Raw genomic sequence first — 11,357 nt, forward strand, 5'->3', positions numbered from 1 at the left:
TTGTTCTTTGGCTTTCTGAGATCCAGTTTGTACGCTAACTTTGTTTTATCTTGTATATATTCTACAATATATTATATTAAAGGAGAATACTTACATATATAATGATGCTCCTCCTCTTCCCTTCTTTCCTTTAGCAGGGAGACATTTTCAATGGCACTTGGAAGTTCACCTAGAAAACACTTTACTGCAGTTACTTTAACAGATCATGTTATCTGATCCAGTTCTCTTCATTAGCAAATACACAGGACCAGTTCCTCCCAGTCTCATCTCTTGCTGGTATTGAGAAAAGCACATTTTCTCCCTTGACTTCCTCCCTTGACTGTAATGTGCTCCTGCATGCACAGGTGACAGACTTGCCCAAATTTCTCTCCTGCAGCCAATCATTGCAGTCAAACCCCTTTTTGGTTTCCCTGACACACCCCCCGTGATGCCCAGCAGGTCTCATACACCTCCTGACACACAGACACATGCCCTTGTAATCCGAGCAGAATCTGCCAGCACTGAGATTACTCGGTGATTATCAGCTGGCACAGAGTCAATCCAGCAGGGATTTCATTCGGTTAAATGCCCTCAAACAATCCATACACATTCCAGCTCACTCCACTTCCTTTCCCTCCCTCCCAAACAGTCGGGAAAACCCAGGAAGAAGGGACAGACTCACCCCAGCAGTGCAGCTGGCTCTGAGCATCCCTTTCCTCAGGGGTGTCCTCGGGATGTAGCCACTGGTCGCCTCACTCCGGGTGCATGTAGAGGCAGCAAACCAAGGAGCTGCAGACACTGTGCTCAGCTTTCTTCTCCACAAGCAAGGTGAGTACATCAGCTGTTGGGTTCCACACAGCTGTGGTAGATCTTCATACCTCCTGGGCATGGATCTTCCTGCCTCTTATTTAAGTGTCCCAGCGGTAGCCACCAAAATCCCACCGTGAGCTGCGGGCACTGTGGTGTTGTCTCGTAACTTTGCCAGAGCAGAGGTTACATCACACACTCCTCCCCCACCCTCTCTTGCCTCTCCCCACATGATCTCTCAGATTAGGAGACTGGTAAAAGGAGGGAATAGAATGCAGAAGAGGAATGGGATTCCACAGGAGGGAACAACTGACCTTTAGTGTCACGCTTGGGAGCCTGGCCAAGTGGGAACCAGGCCAGCATTTCTTCTGCAGGTTTCTTCAGGCCATGACAGCTTTGCAAGCAGTAAAAATGAGGGATCATGCCTGGAAACTGGTCTGTTTGGAGCACTCCTTCAGCCCATCACAAGGGGCTGTCAACAAGCCTTTTGTGTGCTCAAAATATGTGGAAACCACCAAATGAGGGAGCAGAGAACAGTGGGAACACTCACTCACTCACTCACTCGCTCACTCAGGGGAGGCAGAGAAAACTCAGCTGGAGTCATCCCCTCATATCCTGCCTAGGCCCATAGGGGAGTCACATTTACTGTTTTTAAAGGTACAGGGAAACCTTTATTGTTTTTAAAAATACAGAAAAATATTTTGAGGGTTTTGACAGTGACACCAGGTATGCCCCCCTGTGATCTCCAGCAACCATATCAAGGGAAAATGCAGAGAGCCACAGCCAGGAGCAGGTCCAGTCAGCGAGTGCAGTGTCTGTGACTCAGTCCCATGGAGATGGGAGTGGAGGTTCCAAAGGCAGAACCAGCGCCCTGGAACCCAACCCCCACCCACCAAGAAAGAGCTCAAAGCCAAGTGATGGGTCACCAAGCTTGGTCACCTGGGGGGAACCTGACCCTAGGGTGTGGATATATCCTTTATTTTCCCAGTGAGCACATTTTATTAGCAGAACTCCCCAAAAAACCCGAGGGTAACCCCATTTCTTGTACCATGGGCCTGTCATCAGATACATCACAAGCATTTCTGAAGGGCAAAACACCAAAGATTAGCTTTTGAAAGCAGCTTTGGGAATTAGGCATATCATGGGGTGGTAGTTTTTCCTTGAAACACATCACCTGTTGATGGTGCTGGACAATTACTCTATTTCCATGATATGTGGAAACTATGAAAGAATTTAAATAGATACTTTTGGGAAAGGTGATTTAGGGTGAGGGTTTTGAATTTTCAGGGTCAGAAGGGCAATCCAGTTAAGGAAAAGATTTGTCTGACCTTTGGTATCATATTGTTGATCCAGGGTTTTGTTGATTCAGGTTCAGGGAGACAGTGATGGTGAATTTTACACACTTTTTTTTTTTTTGCTGAGCTTCCTAAAAAGTTGAAGTTTTTTAATTGTTCATGAACCAACAGGTTTCATTTCTATAGTGTTTGTGGCCCAGTCCTTAAAAAGATTCAGTGATTTATCCGTGCAAATCAGAGAAAGTAATAAATCAGACCAGCCTTTTCTATCTGTTATGTGTAGATGGGACTGTATTTTAGTATATCTATCTGGTAACTTCAAGTAATGTTTGCTGAGCTATTTATATTGATGTATTAGACTCAGAATTACAGACACAAACTTCTCCATCAAACTTCTTTTTTACCCTGGTGAAAAAAAAAATCAGCTGAAGTGAATTTTCACCAGTTTCATTTGGGACAAAGTATTTTATTGTTCACGTAAACTGGATTTTCTTTTTTTAAAAATACTATGAAGCATATTTTATATTTTAAAACCTGTCCTGTTCCTGAAGTGTTCCCGGTGGTGCTGTTGCAGATGTTCACTAGCCTGGCTGGCACATGGAGAGATGACATCAGGAACATGGTACTTTTACAGTCTAGGAATGGGTGTCCTTTGATGAATGACAGTACAACTGTGAGGTCAGCTCTGTAGGGACCACACATAAAAGCTTCAGGGCTTTCAGTTTCAGCAAAAACTCAATAGAAAAGAAAAAAAAAAAAAAAGCATTGCTCCTTCACTGGAATAGTATTAGGGGAGCTCTGAATGCCAGAGTGAATTGGGTTTTTCATTCAGTGACTAGTCAAGAAAAAGGGAACTGCAGGAACATGGATTACAGCCACCATAGTAAGCAACTCTGTTGTGCACAGTATATGATAGCTCAGAAAACTCCATCAGAGATTTAAAAGTTGGCATATTTTAGCTAATTTAAAACCTGCCTAAGTCCTGCATATGTTAGAGGTGTTTGCCACAAAATCATTATCAATAAAAAATACTAACAGTAAAACAATTCTGAGGGCTTCTAGACAATACAATTTTTGCTATTTAGTCCTGTGTTTGCTGTTGCTTTCAATCAAAACTATACTGAGAGCACAAATTAGCAAAACAGACCTGCTTCAATACTTGAGAAAGACAAGGAGGAGGGGGCCAAGCTCATCTGGATATCCAGGCTACGTCATAGAATCATAGTCATAGAATATACTGAGTTGGAAAGGATACAGAAGGATCATCAAGCCCAACTCCTGGCCCTGTGCAGGATAGCCTAAAGATCCCACCATGTGCTTGAGAGTGTTGTCCAAATGCTCCTTGAGCTCTGTCAGCCTTGGTGCTGTGACCACTGCCCTGTTCAGTGCCCAACCATCCTCTGGGGGAAGAACTTTTTGCTGATAGTGTGGTGATACTCTCAACACCACAGCAGAGACTTAGCAGATTATAGAATCATGGAATGGCCTGGATTGGAAGGGAGTTTAAAGATCATCTCGTTCCAACCCCCTGCCATGGGCAGGGACACCTCCCACTATCCCAGGTTGCTCAGAGCCCCATCCAACCTGGCCTTGGACACTTCCAGGGATGGGGCAGCCACAGCTTCTCTGGGCAACCTGTGCCAGGGCCTCACCACCCTCATAGGGAAGAATTTCTTCCCAATATCCAATCTAAACCTGCTGTTCATCAGTTTGAAGCCATTGCCTCTTGTCCTGTCACTCCAGGCCCTTGTAGTCTCTCTCTATCTTTACTGTGGGTTCCCTTCATGTACTGGAAGGCCACAATTAGATCACAGCAGAGCCTTCTCTTCTCTCAACCTTTCCTCATAGGAGAGGGGCTTCATCCCTCTAATCAATGTGACCAGCCTGTGGGCTTTGCTATTCCTACCTCCACTTCATACAAAGAAGATGTACTGTGGCACACATCTGAAGTCCAAAACCTCATCTCTTGTAGCAATGCTCTTTGTAGCTGTCAGCAAATTAACTCTCATCAATCAAAATTCCTTACCCACCTAAAAAGTTTCATCTAATACAAATAAAATTACTTGAAAAATGAGAACGGCTTCTTGCTGTTAATCAAGCTGTTACAGCAAATTTAAGACATCATTTTTTACTTTTTCAATCTTTAACCCATTAGTATGTTATTATTTCAGTTATCCACTTAATCCAGGCCAAGTCCCACAGGGCAGGACAGTCTCAGACCTGACATCCCATTTATGTTTTTCCCACAGTGCTACAAAGGTGTAAAGCATGTGTATACAACACCAAACACCAACAAGCAACAAGAACATCTAACTAGTCAAGGCACCACAACCTTAACTACCAGCACATATCTAAAGATTTGAAGTGTCCTGCTACCTTCTAAAACTGGTATATACCTGGCCCTTGGAATACCTGTCATTGAATTCCCTTCCTATGCAATTTAACTGAACCAAACCTCTCAACTGTTTTATGCATGCAGATATTCATATTGATATGCAGATATTTAAAATTACTAGTAATTTAAACTCTGTATGAAACTGGCTTCAACAAGATGTAAATGCCAGAGCTGTGGATGCCACAGGACAGGAAGGAAGGTAAAAAACACACAAATCTCTTATTCAGCTCATATCTACATCTGCACTCTTGCTAAACAAGGTCTACAGCCACTTATGGGATAATGTACTTCCTAGTCATGAGAAGTTCAAGGGCAGGATCAGATTGTCAACACTACCAGCAGACGCAACAGTACCTTGTTCCTTGGCAAGACTGTCCTCCAGAGAAAGCTCTGAACTTCTGGAATGACATTTTCATGAGGACATTTGTCAAGAGAGGTTCATGTGATCTCCCCCTACTTCATTTCAACAATCACATCAACTTTTAATTGCCAACAACAGAAACAAATGAGAGTTGGTTTTATGAGCAGTCTCTCAACAAAGGATAACACAATAATAGATGTTTTAACAGCAATAGAATTACCTGCAGAATAATAACTGAATTACTACACTTGTTTTGCTAATATGCAATTACCAGCTTGTATGTGTTTCTGGAGAAATACAGTGATTTCAGGTGACAATCAACCATCACTAAAACCCTCTGAAAACCTAACCAAACTATTTTGGGTCTAGACCACAAAGCTCTTGTACATGAAAAAGTCCAAATTCACATCTATTTAAAGCAAACAGAAGTCCTTAAGATGCACAGTGAAGCAGTTGAAGGAAGAAGCTCCTTCTGGCACAGGGATTCTCTTTCTCGATTGCCTCACTTATGCATCATGCAACCAATTGCACAGACCTTGGAAGGTTCAGAACAGATCACAGGAAGAAAGATCTGGCACAGGTACTGAGCAGCCTGTCTCTATGTATAGGACTGGAAGATTACAGCAGTTCTTGTGTAAATTATGGTCCTAAAAACCAGAATGTTAATTTTACCAGCATAGATTTTTCTTCTGCATATGACATACTAAGTTTACTCTGAGGTCTCAAAAACGTCACTCAGCCTTCCCATGCCTCATTTTCCAGACTTATAAAGCAGAAGGAAATCTTGCCTCTCTCACAGGAGTGAGGTGAAGGTGACCTGTAGTTAGTGGAGAGCCAAATCCAGCGAATTCCACCCACTTGGGTGCAAACCAGATTCTGGCTCTGAGGCTGTTATCTTTGTGACCTTGGGCAAGTCATTTCAAGTGTGAACATCTTACAAGACACCTAAATTTGGTTGTCTACATCTAATTAACTTCTACAATGCTTAGAGGAGTTCTAAGGACTGATCCAGCTGCCCACACATAGGAACCTATGGACATTCAGGATACCCTAAGGCATCTCACCTGACCTCCCGCTGTTCTGGTAGTCCAAGGATTCCTGCAAGTTCTGTGCCATATCTGTGAGCTCCACATGGATCTCAGAGCTATCTTAAGGCATCTCCAGTGGCCCTAGATACCTACCTATGTATAGGCATCTGAATTGAGTCCTCTTTGCTTCTATACCCACCTCTTTTTAGTCTTGCCTACTTACTTGAGCAGTTCTTTGAGGTAAGGATCTTCTCTCATTGTATGCTTTTGTGTAGGAGCCTGAAGCAGCCCTGTCTCCCAAAATGAATTCCCAAAAATCTCCTAAGCCTAGAGAATTCAGAAACCTTTGGCTTTCATCTCTAAATCTAGTCTCCATTCAACATGTCTTGAATCAGTATTGTTTCAAGGCTGCACTGTGACTGGCAAGGAGAAGTGACTTCATGTTGATCCCAAACATCATTCAAAAACTTCCTGGGAATGAGCCCAAAAATATGTCTTGACCAGTTGGGTAATAACAGCCTCTTATTAAAAAAACCTGCAGCCCTTAGGCATGGTGGCAGCAAAGAGGTTTTTATGCTAAAATCTTGGCCAGATATGAGAAGCCAAAAGAAAAAGAAGGTGATGATTTAGACATTAGGTTGGGGGTTATCTCACCAAGCTTTACATGCTCAGTTCTGGTTACTCCAGGACCCAGGAGTGGTTGGAGAGAGAAACAGTATGCTCTAGTAACCTACTTATCTGCCATAACTCAAAATGTCAATCTTAGAAAAGAGGTGTCCCCTGGACTTGCACCTCTCTCTCAGTTTGCTATAGAAGGAGTCACTGAGGATGAATTGTGAATCAGGGCAACAAAAGTGGAGGGAGAAATCCCAATCCAAGGGATTCCAGGAAAATTGTTCTAGTCCTAGAGCTCTACAAAGAACACAGAATGAACCAGATTGTCCAAGGCCTCTGGTATAAGCAGCATATGGATCTCCAAACCCAGACCTCATAGCATTTCCAATATGCCTGAGCCATGGGCAGAACACACATTTAATTCCTGATACAACTAGTGAAGCATCCACATAATGAGACTACAGTGTTTGATCTGAAATGCTGATCCCTGCCTCTTGTTTTCCCATCTGAAATCAAGGGAAGTCTTTATAAAACTCTCTTGGTAATACTTGAATGCTTCAGTCCTTTTGAGAATTTTCCTCTTCCATTTCACTCCCACACAAACCCACCAACAGCATTGGACTGAGAAATTGATTCCGACCAGCTGTTCCTGCAGAAGGGAAAGTACATACTAGAACTTGCCACTGAACATCCACTGCCACTGGAGAAGGGATTCTCTCTTCCTTTGCCTCTCCCCTACCTTCTGATGTTCCTCCACTCTGTGCACCCAGCTGATCAAGCAGGCCCATCAAACCAGACTTTACTTCAGAAGCTGAAGAGAGATATAAATGGTACACAGATGTTGTGCAGGCCACCTGCAAATGACTGGGGCTCCCACCACAGGAAAGAGGATGCTCTTGTAACTGAAATGCTGCTGTTAAAAGAAAATGATGTCTATCTGGGTTTTACAATCAGATGCTCTTCATTATCACACCAGCATCTGTGAGCCTCATGGCGATTCTGAAAGTCTAAGACATCTCTCCCTCTTCTTGTTCACCTGGCAGATACCCATGTCATCTCCCCTCTGCAAAGATGTCCCTGCTAAATTAGTCTCAACTAAGTCTCTCTGTGATGGTACCATGCTCCCATCCCCTTCTGCTTCAGCCCTACACCTGGAGAAACCTCCCCATAGAAATTAGTAAGCCTACTGTCTCACTCCTCATCATCAAATCTTTCATTCTTATTATGCCTGAAAATCCCTGACATGTTGTGGTCAGCAGGCAGCTGCCAAACCAGGATGTGATGAACTCTTACCACTTTACTTTTTATTCCCATTTTGCCTACTCCTGCCTTTATCCTGCCCATGTCTGCAAAGCACTTGATCGTGCCTAACATGCAGATTGCAAGCTCTGCAGAGTCTGATTCCCCATGCAGTGACTACCAAAGTATTTATGGTAGCAATAAAAATTGAGGATGCAAAATCCTCTTTGCTCCCTTAATGATCTGGTACATCTGCTCCCAGTGATCTGGAAGCCAAATAGAGCAGATATTTATAGGAGCCAGAAAATGAGCAGTTCGACTTTCCAATTTCTAATGGTGAATTGTGTAGCCAATAGGTAGTACAGAATGTTCTGATCTCTGTCCTTCTGATGCAATTACTGTTTGGAGAACAGCAAAAACCTCCCTGAAATTGCCTTACATTTACAATGGCAAAAAAGATTCAGTTTTATCATGGTCCATCCTGAATCTCTGTCTATGCATGGCCCGTGTGAAACAGAAGACTTTGCCTTGAGTTAAGGTAAATCAGAACAAAAGGCACAGTGACATGGAATCTTTACTGAGGCAGTGTGCCTTCATTCACACTGAAAGAGGGGTGACTTCCCCACTGCAGAGAACTTTGGCTGGATTTTATATGTTGCTCTCGAAGCAATGATTGTGTTCAAGTGTCCAAGGCCAGGTTGGACAGGGCTCTGAGCATCCTGGTCTAGTGGAAAGTTTTCCTGACTTGGAATAAGAGGATCTTTAAGGTCCCTTCCAACCCAAACCATCCTGTGATTCCATGAAAAGAGAGTGGAGAGAAAGTGCTACTCCCCCTCCATTTATTGCAGAAAAAGGATGGGGTTGTGAGTCCAGTTCTAGCAGACTCCGCAGTCAGTAACTAGCAGGGCCATGTGCAGTCAAACAGCTGCAGAGCTGCATCATAAAAGTAACTGATGTGAACCCTCTGGAACTCCCTGAGGTGTTAAGAGGCTTAATTACTGTTTACATATGCTTAGAGATCTTCATATAAGGACAATATGTCCATGGGAGGCATCATTAATAATACTGCTGCTGCTGGCTAGTGCAGCCCTGGTAAAGGTGACAGCAAATTAGCCAGAGTAACATACAGGAATTCCCAGTCTTCCTGCTGCATCTTGCAGCAGGGGGAAACCTCCTGGTTTCCATGTTCCTGCAATAGCATTACCTACTAGGGCAACCCAACCTACCCTATAGGCACAGGTCTTGTCACACTTCCAGGCTTTAGGCCAAACCCTGAGGGAGGATGTGGACTAGCAATACTGCTTTGGTAGCTCACTGCACTTCCAAGTTGCAATATACTTCATCCTTCCTTCTTATCTTAATTACTGTAAGAATTTTGGAATTGATCCACTGGGGATTGTACAGGCTCCTGGGTTGGTGGTTTTGTCCTTTTTGCCCTTACGGGGCTTTAAGACAAAATCTTCTGCATCCCAGTATAGGAAAAACACTCCTAATATAGAGTGTTCTCCTAGCTAGAAGTCAACTAACTACACCTCGGAGAGGAAAAGGTTGATCTCTGCCACAGGAGATACAACAGAATACAGAGCAGGCACTGCCATTGGAATGAAAGTCTGCTTTTGACTATGGAGCCAACATACTGTGTCTCTTTTTTTGTAAAAAAAAAACGGATGGTGTTCAATTTGTCTTCAATTGTCCTTTAACAGATCAAGGAAGCCTTTCAAATGACTTTCTGTCATGAGGAGATTTAGACAATTAAAACATGATATAATGACTGTATACCTAGCAGTGCCCAAACTAATGACATAAAGAAAGCAGACAGAAGAAAAAGGGCCTTCTTTTGCAAAAAAAATGTCCACTTGGCTCATGGGTTTTTTTAAGACTGAAGAGACTGTGAACTCAAATTAGAATAATATGCTGAGCCTCAGGAAGGTAGTTCCATCTCTATACTAAGTAGGTAAGGCAGAAGCATACATTTAAGGTTTTCCTGCTGCTCCTTGCAAAAGCATATCCAAAGATATGCATTTAGGACTCTAGTAAGTGCCAGCACAAGTAATCGCCAGGTTGGTTTGTGCAGTGCCAGAATAGCCCTCAACATAATTCATCAGAAGGTCTCTCCCACCCTGCTTTTAAATGTGTTCAGTTCAGGATTTCACAGCCTCACCTGCCCAGCCCCAGGAGTAACATCCCAGTCAAAAAAACAGCTGCCACAGTCAAAGGTGATGAGAGAAGGGCCGAATGTCACATCTGAGTGCTTGCAGTCATATCCTGGGAAGCTGGTGAGACAGCCTGAAAGTTCACTCAGCAGCACGTGGCAAGAAGGTTTCTATCCCTTCTATCCCTGTGAAAAGCACTGCTCTGTCACACAGGGGATAGACCAGTTGTGGTCCAAATTTATAGAATAACCCACCCCTCAGCATTGTCAGAGAATCACTTCTCTCAGGTCCCTTATACATCAGTTTAATGCATTATCAGAGATATCATGTAGATCTCAGGCAAACCTTCATTCCCTCTGAGCCATCTGCCAGTCAGCCATGGATGCCAGGGCTCAGTTGTGGACTAGGGACTGATGCTAGTTATTTTATTAACTGAACATTTTTTTGCCATGTAGCCATGAGTCTTTATTCACATCCCAGTCATCGCAGACTCTTCTTTTGCACCTGGGAACTTAACAGCTGTGTCTACTGCACAAACAGTCCGTTCAAAAAGTTGGCATGAGTTGACTTAGCAATATAGAGTATCCTGAGTGTGAAGGGACCCACGAGGATCATCAAGTCCAACTCCTGGCCCTGCACAGGACACTCCAAGAACTCCACCATGTGCCTGAGAGTGTCCAAACACTCCTTGAGCTCTGTCTGGTTTGGGACCCTGACCACTGCCCTGGGGAGCCTGTTCAGTGCCCAGCTACCCTCTGAGGGAAGAACCTTTTCTCAGTATCCAACCTAACCCTGCCCTGACACAGCTCCAGCCATTCCCTCAGGTCCTGTCACTGGTCACCACAGAGAAGAGATCAGTGCCTGCTCCTCCTTTTCCCCTCATGAGGAAGTTGTAGACAGCTATGAGGGCTCCCTTAGGATGCTCTGCAATTGGACTACTGGGATAAATTAAGGGTTTTTCTTGTCATAACCAGGTACTACTTAATAGTATGGTAGAAGTTTTCCCTTTTCCCACAGATTTCATTAACTGTATGTCCAACAGTTTAATTACCTCGGTAGCCTCATCTCCTCAGATGGTAAGATCGACGGAGAGATAGACAACAGATTAGCAAAGGCATACAGTGCTTTTGGAAAACTCCACAAAAGAGTATGGCGTAATAAACACTTGAAGAAAAGCACCAAGATCAGTGTTTACAAAGCCATTGTGCTGTCTACTCTCTTATATGGCTCCGAATCATGGGTCATCTACCGCCACCACCTGCGTCTCTTAGAACGCTTCCATCAACGCTGCCTCCGTACAATCCTAAACATCCACTGGTCAGACTATGTGACCAACACATCTGTTCTAGAGCAAGCAGCTATCACAAGTATTGAGGCCATGTTGCTGAGAACACAGCTGGGCTGGGCAAGGCACGTCTCAAGGATGAAGGACCAACCACTGCCTCCCTAAGATCCTGCTTTATGTTGAACTTGCCACCGGCTGCC

General features: G+C 43.8%; 1 protein-coding gene across 4 annotated transcripts in view; it reads right to left on the minus strand.

Annotated features, from left to right (window-relative positions):
- LOC135414046 (very long chain fatty acid elongase 4-like) overlaps positions 1-10,901 on the minus strand; it is a 52,806-nt gene extending 41,905 nt beyond the window's left edge. For 3 of the 4 annotated variants that reach the window (XM_064654300.1, XM_064654299.1, XM_064654297.1), the window contains exon 1: positions 95-10,901. The gene's annotated coding sequence lies outside the window, so the exon portion shown is untranslated. The remainder of the gene's footprint in view (positions 1-94) is intronic. The other variant, XM_064654298.1, reaches the window with a different exon arrangement.
- Positions 10,902-11,357: the final 456 nt, after the last annotated feature.

This window comes from Pseudopipra pipra, chromosome 5 (assembly GCF_036250125.1).
Source record: "Pseudopipra pipra isolate bDixPip1 chromosome 5, bDixPip1.hap1, whole genome shotgun sequence".
NCBI classification, from domain to species: domain Eukaryota; kingdom Metazoa; phylum Chordata; class Aves; order Passeriformes; family Pipridae; genus Pseudopipra; species Pseudopipra pipra.